This window comes from Aedes albopictus, unplaced genomic scaffold (assembly GCF_035046485.1).
Source record: "Aedes albopictus strain Foshan unplaced genomic scaffold, AalbF5 HiC_scaffold_546, whole genome shotgun sequence".
Lineage (NCBI taxonomy): Eukaryota > Metazoa > Arthropoda > Insecta > Diptera > Culicidae > Aedes > Aedes albopictus.
The window spans coordinates 3,972-11,763 of record NW_026917361.1 but is presented as its reverse complement, the minus strand read 5'-3'; the positions used below and the strand labels follow the sequence as shown (position 1 = coordinate 11,763).

The following is a 7,792-nucleotide window of genomic DNA, read 5'->3' as shown; positions in this document are numbered from 1 at the left end:
TTTTTGAAACAAACATGTATCTTCTGACAGGTTATGTTTGAAACAAATGTAAAAATTTTTGTTCTTGTGGCAGGTCGGCCCTACGGAAATATTTGTTTTCCAATTAAATTTACAAAATCATTTCCTTCTCTAGGAAAATCCACTTCCCGCATGGCACTTTCAATGCCAACATCATGTTGATAACATACGCTCCCGAAATCAATAGGATTTCGTGGAAACTTTTGGTGAAACTTGCCTTTTTGCAAGAGGAAATCCCCAAGAAACAGAACTAGCTGAACAGCAGCTTCTTAAGCAAAAGTTTGCTTAAGAGTCGTTTGTTCAACTTTTGTACAGCGAAAATGTTTGTTGGGTCTTGTTTGATGATGCTGCTGGAACTTGAGAGTTTTGTTTATGTTCTCGACGGCGGAACGGGGGGCTCTTCAATGGGTATTGTAGAAATCAATATGCAATTGAGTTTGTTTTAAAAATGAATATTTTAGTTTTAAATATTTTATCAGTTTACCGAATAAACATGAATATTTTTGTTTCAAACGAACGAAATTTGTATCCGTGCTATAAGTTCCATCTAAAATTTAAATTCTACCCTAAATTTTACTCTTAAATTGATCTCGGGGATAGGACAGAAATGACTTGAAGAGTTTGACCAAGAAATTCAGAAAAGGATCTTCTCAGTTTTAACAAATTGAGCATTTAGTGCAGTGTAACTTATCTAGCACTCCAAGCTACGATTTACTGTTTTCACTCAATCAAAAAACTCTAACTTGAAAATTCTCATTAGTTTTTCTGATTGTGTTTAGCTTCATGTCTATTTTTTTGATGTAAATGCATTTGAAAACCATTTCCGCAAAATCCGCGCCGAAATTAGCAAAAACGCGCGAAATCCGCGCGAAACGCAAAAACCGCGAAAAACGCAAAATCCGCGCCACCTGTAACAGCCCTGCATTTGGTCTTACTGCTGTCGGTCGGCTCGCTGACAGCGAATGAGTCAGCGTGGTATCGTCGTGAGCCATTGGTCACACCCTTGAACTTTTTTTCTCTACTTCCACATCACAACTTTGCGCGACTAAAGGTGTGGAAGTGATTTCCTCCCTCCCTTTGGAGAAAAATTTGCAAACCACTTCGAACAATGACATTTCAGTGTAAAAGGGCGTACCGACACTCCGAGGACACCGGAAAACACTAGAAAATAATGACAGCTATTGGTACTTACTTCGAATCCTTCCGATTTGGCCCAAATACCGCCGTCGTGACCGGCAATGGCCGCCTTCGACACGCACTGGGAAGCCAGGAGCTGATTGTCAACATAATCCTGCCAGCTCATTGTGATTTTTTTCTTCTCTGATGGTGGTTACTCGAAACGGAAATTTGTATTCACACTTCTAACGACGAGTGATTTTACTGGAAAATCGAAGAAACAGAAATTTTTCTCAGGTAAAAATAGATTCTGTGTCACACGACGACGCCTTTCGCAACAAAATCCTTTTGCCGAGAAATCCACTCGCACACGCAACGCACTCTTCGCGGATCTTCACCACACACCGTCCAAAAATATCCCTCTCTGGAAGAAATTTTCGCTTTTTTATATGTTTCACACAACGAACTTATTCGCGACGACTGAAACTCAACCGCGGCGGGACCGGACCAATCTGCTGCCGCTGCTAGTCTTGTGTTTTACACCGAAAGTAGAAGACTGTTGAAAAAACTTGCCTTGCCACCGCTAAACTTCGAAATGATATCGGTCGGCGGACGGACTACGACGAACACACTCGCGCACTGAGATCTCCCCGACGTCGCGTCGTTGTGTGTACGAACCTCTTGCAAGTACATAGCAGGGATGCCAGATGTGAAGATTAGACGTCAAATTAAAATTTTGAACTTAGTGATGACCACTAGCCTGGTACACGGTTTATATGGGAAAACACAAAAAATGGAAAAACTCAAGTTCCTGTATACTTTTTGAGTTCCACTTTGGTCCCATATCAACTGTGCAAAATTTCATCGATCGAAAAAACTATATTTTAGCGCCCGCCATTCTTAGTTTTTCATACGAATTACTATGGGGAAATTTTACATCTGCAAAGAAAAATCGCTAGGAGTCACCCCTAGATCCCTAAAAATAAGTCGACGAATGATTTCTGTACAAAACTTCACTAGGAATCAGACCTCCGAAGACAGCAAATCGATGCGACGTTCGTGGAAAAAGTTATTAGGCCTCACCCGATCGATAAAATAACGAGATTTTATTATTTATTGTTATTCCTTACATGTTAAACAGCGTTTGCATGCCATTCAGTTTTCAGTCAATAACTTTTTTCACATGCCTCAGATCGCTTTGCGGTCTTCGGAGGGTTGGTTCCTCGTAAAATTTCCAACAGAAATCATTCATCGATTTATTTTTAGGGGTTAAGGGGCAACCTGTGGCGATTTTTCTTTGAAAAAGTTATTTTCCCCATACTAAATCGTATGAAAACTTAAAATGGCTGGCGCTAAAATATAGTTTATCCGATCAATCTGAAATTTTGCACAGTTGATATGGGACCAAAATGGAACTCAAAAAGTGTGCAGGAGTAAAATGTCTTTTTGTGTCCCACGCTAATGACCACGGCATAAATATTATCCGTGCAGTTGAAACCCGGAATTTTCGACTAGCGAAGTTGGATTTTTCTCCAAATCCGTGCGTCGGAACTAACTTCGGAAGTGGTGCGCTGTATAGCGGACCAGGTTTACTACACAGCGCACCACTTCCGAAGTTAGGTCCGACGCATGGATTTGGAGAAAAATCGAACTTCGCTAGTCGAAAACTCCGATTTTCAACTAAATTGAGAATATCACAAGGCAGGCTAGTAACCTATGTAAACATCTATTTTGGATGTAAACATGTTATGTCGTTCTTATCGTTTTTCACGTAGATGGTGTGGAGTACTAGATCGCCTATGAACGATTTGAATGGGGCACGTTCGGTGTAGTACTAGATTTGTAGTAATGAGCTGAATTTTTGTATGGTGAGAAGGTCAATTCTCCGTTTCTGCAATGAAATGGTGCGAAAAGCGTGGGTATTATGATTCCTTGCTTAATTTGATGCTGTTTGAGCAAAACTTTGGATAACTATGTTGTTTATGTTGCAAGAAATGGAGAAAACAACAACACTGTTGTCCAAAGTTTTGCTCGAACAGCATCAAATTAGGCAAGGAATCATAATACCCACGCTTTTTGCACAATTTCATTGCAGAAACGGAGAACTGACCTTCTCATCATACTAAAATTCAGCTCATTACTACAAATCTAGTACTTCACCGATCTGTCCTATTACATCAAGCCCTAGTGCGCATACCATCAGGGATATTCAGACGGCCTGCGATGATGCTAGCTCTGGTGGACATCGCAAACAGCAGTGAACCTGAAGGTATTCAACATGGTGGCTCCAGAGAGGATCCAGTGCTTCGTACAGGTTCACGGGTGGGAGATGTTACGATATAAATCTGGACTGTTTGGCGAGTAGAGGCAGTATAGATGTTGAATAACCCGACGTCTCCACTAGACAGAAATGTCTTGCCATTTTGCTGGACAGATGTGTCATGACAGAAATGTTCTCTCGCTGTTTGCATGGAAAGCAGCGGTGTTGATCATTTCTGTTACGTTTTCTCTTTCTGGCAGCAAAATGGCAAGACATTTCTGTCTAGTAGAGACGTTGGGTAATATCTGATGTGATGGTTAAAGCACGTGGCTATCACGCCGATGACCTGGGATCGAATCTCGTTCCCGACAAACCCGCAAAATGTGAGTTGTTCTTCCTTCGGAAGGAATGTAAAGCGTGGGTCCCGAGATAAACTAGCCTAGCCTAGGGCTTTAAAACCTCGTTAATACGTTCACTGAAATTGTGAATAGGTCTATTAAAAATAATATCAACTTGAATATGACCCCAGACGCCCAAGATACGAGTTACTTCAGCAATTTATGTAAAAGGAGCGCTTCTGGAAATTACATCTAGAAGTTTATTCCGTAACTTATCTGGATGGTTTTCCTAGGAATTCATGCCAGTGTTCTCACATTAAATAAGTGTATTGGACACAGACTCCTGGAGGAACTGTTGATGGGTATATCGTGGTAAACCCTAGAGAAATTTTTCCATGGATTCCTAAAAGTTCTGTTGAAGGGAATTCCTGGATAAAAATAATCCAACAATGATTTCTAAAAGAATGTTTGAAAAAAGTTGAGGATTTGATTTAGTTTCTTCTAATTGAATTAGGTACTTAAAGGGATGGCAAGAGCCACTTCTGAAAAGATTAACGTGGAACAATCCGTGATTAAAGTCATGAAACATTTAAAAGCGATTTTCTCGTTCAAAACTATCAAATACTATCAGATACTTAAGCTTTAAGTTAGAGAAGGAGAAAGACCCGAAACATTTCGAAGGCTATCTAAAAGAACTCTTGGGATAATTGGGTTGTTTAGTGAACAAAATATTGCTATTTTCTATATCCTAATAGAAAGAGCTCATTTTTCTGAGTATAACGTGATCTTGAACGTGATTTTATTGCGTTCCAATACCTTTGTTTTGATGATTAAATAAACAAAACAGTTTTTATCCACTTATCCGCGAGGGGTAATGGCGGCGGCGGGCACAATTAACCGATTCGAATTTTGAGATTTCTTGGGGATCGCAATCGGTTGGCGTCACTAAACGGTGGGTGAAGGCGTGAGGAGGAGAATGAAACTATTTTGACTTTCCCCCATGAAACGTCAAAATTTGAACCGGTTGGATATGCCCGCCGCCGCCATTACCGCTCGTGGATAAGTGGATATTTGTGGATAGAATAACAGTTCAATCGATAAAATGACAGTTCATCCCGAACAAAAAAATTTCCCCATACAAACTTTAAATGCATTTTAAAAATAGTTCCCGGGCATCAAAATTGATGAAATTTTGGATTTCGACTAATTTTTGGACGGAGATTCCGATTATGGAATAATCTGGATATCCCTAAAGAACCCAATTACGAATTACTGCCTGAACCGCTGATAACCCGCATAAACGATAACCATAAGATTTGCTTAATCACCCATTCGGGATACAGTTCGAACAGTATGCGGTATTGTTGAACAGTCTACATTACGGTTCGTTTATTGTGTAGGTTTATTAGGAAAGATATTCCTTGAGAAATTATTCCAGGTACTCCTAGTATAATTTCAGGAGGAACTCTTGGAAGAATTCCTTTAAGGTTTTATATGAAATGATTGAAATATATTCACCGTATTCGCAGAAAGAATTGTGCGAAATAATGTTAGGAAGGAATTCCTGGGAAAGTGCCTAGAGCAACTCTAGGATAACAACTTGTTTCTCCCCGTGAATTCTTGCAGGAATGATACACTGTCGATGCGATACAGAGTCCATATATCCGATGTGGTAAGCGAACAGTTATTCAGCATGACCATTATGAGGATGAATGGTTCGTTTCTCGATCGATTCAGAAACATTTTTTAAAGAAAATTGGCTTGGCTTCTCTGGGCACAGCGTATCTTCATGTTTCTTCTTCTTCTTTATGGCACTACGTCCCCATTGGGACTTGGCCTGCCTCGTTTCAACTTAGTGTTCTTTGAGCACTTCCACAGTTGATTGAAGGTCTTTCTTTGCCTGCCATTGTATCAATTTGTATATTGTGAGGCAAATACAATGATACACTATGCCAAGGGAGTCGACAAAATTTCCCCGACCGGAACGGGATTCGAACCTGCCGTCTCCAGATTGGCGATCCTTAATCTCTGCCACACGATATGAGCCTCTGCACGAATCTGGCCTACTGATCACTCCCACAGAAAATTTGAAAATAGCGCGAACAGTAAAAGTCAAATTTGACTTTTACTGTGCGCGCTGCTCTCATGTTCTGTGGGAGTGAGCAGGAAAGGGCGAATTCGTACAGTGGCTCATACCTACACATGCCAAAAATATCATTATCATATTGTTCATTTTAACTTAAAATTTTGAAAGAGTGAAAACCCCCTTTTAGTGATTTTAGCATTTTTACCCTAAACTGAAGTTCGAATCTAGCTGCAAAAGATTTTGAAAATATAACAGTATCTTATGTTTAGTATGAATAGTTTGAGATGTTCTTGAATAAGCTTCTTGAGGAAAACCTTGAAAAATCTTCGAATGAGTGTAATCAGTTTCGTACCTTTTAATTTCTCCCTATGTTGCTTATCCTGTGACAGATACGCGTATTTCGACTACCACTTGTATTCTTCCTCAGTGTCAGTTATCCACTAATGTCCAAAAATGTCTAAAAAAATTTCTGGTGGAAATATCTTTAAAAATCCTGAAAATATATACAAATGTGAAGCAATGTCTAGTAAACTCTTTGACTTGCCTCAGACTTAGGACATCTAGAGGGGTTCCTGGATGAACTGCTCTAGAAATTTCCGGAGAAACTTATAAATAAACTCTTCGTGAAGCGATTGGATAAACTCCTGATCCCTAAAGAGCTAATTGAACAACTTCAAAAAATCTGGAGAAAAGTTTGGTGGAACTCTCGGGCAAATTCTTAAAGGAATTCTGCATATGCTTTGAAATGTATTATAGAGGGAATTGATGAAGAAACTTTAAATGCTATAATTTCAAAATTCTTTTCAGAGAATTTTAAATTATCTGTCAATTGAAGAATATTCACATTTGGCAACCCTGTTTGCACGACCACGAACACACACACACTTGCAGATCTCCTCGTCGTGTCGTCGTGCACGAAACCTCTTGCTGCGCTGCTAACCGAATACAAATACCGGATCAACTCAAGGAAAAAAGCAAAAAAAAAATCCTAGTGTAACCCCCTGTCACGACGGCTAGCACGAATTCAGCAGCACCGGGTTGGCCTTCCAGACGGGCGTATGAAAGAAAAAAAAACCGATTCGAACCGGAAACTCCGCGGAAAATCACTCCCAAAGTAAAACCCCGAAATTTAAATCACTGATATCACATTTTCCACCCAATATCGACACTCACTTTTCTAAGTAGCTAGTATAGTAGCTTCTAAATTGTATAGACAGACACACAACTAGAGGGAGGAAAATAGGTTGGAACCTGAGTGCGCTTCTCGCTTTTGCTCTTCAATGGCACACGGGGTGAATTAACACAAACGATTGATGGCGACCGTCGAGCTGTCGGGCTGTCCAAGTCCGAAAACCGTTTTGTTGCGTTCACCGCACCGCAGTCAGACGAAAACTTCTCTCTTCTCAAACTTCTCTCCAGCCAGTCAGAGTGGTGCTGTCACTTTTCCGTGCACACGGACGCGTATCGTTCCGTCTCGGTCGGCTCGAAGCTCCCCAAACCGGAAATGAGTAATGTGAAAGTTGGATGGAAATATGGCAGCCATCGCTGTCGGCTTCACGCCGGTGCGGAAAAGCTCGAAGCTTTTTCGCGAAGATTTTTTTTGCACGCTCGTTCAAAACTACTCTAAAGTGAGTAGTTTTCGACTCACTTTGGTAGAAAGTGGAACAGCTCAAAAGAGAGTAATTCGGCTTTACTCACTTTAGAGTAAACTTGGATTTTGTCAGAACTGAGTAGAAACTGAGTAACTTTTAAATCGCGATTTTGTAAAGTGAGTAGAAATGTTTTTTTTTATTTTTCTTTTACTAGAATACAATAAAATAAGGGCAAAATTAAAGAAAACAAAAATGAATACATATTTATTAAAAATAATTTTAAATACAGAGTTGGATACCAAGTTGGATACATTCTATTTTGAACGATGATGCGTGGTTATTCTCGAACTGGTTCCATCTACGGTAATCTGGCGTTGCGATG

At 40.0% G+C, this 7,792-nt stretch overlaps 1 long non-coding RNA gene across 1 annotated transcript; it reads right to left on the bottom strand.

The window, feature by feature from the left end:
- Positions 1-1,207: 1,207 nt before the first annotated feature.
- LOC115253791 (uncharacterized) lies at positions 1,208-7,416 on the bottom strand. The gene is made up of 2 exons (XR_009995885.1): positions 6,992-7,416; positions 1,208-1,398 (listed from the first exon to the last, which is right to left on the bottom strand). It is a non-coding gene; the product is annotated as an uncharacterized LOC115253791 (long non-coding RNA).
- Positions 7,417-7,792: the final 376 nt, after the last annotated feature.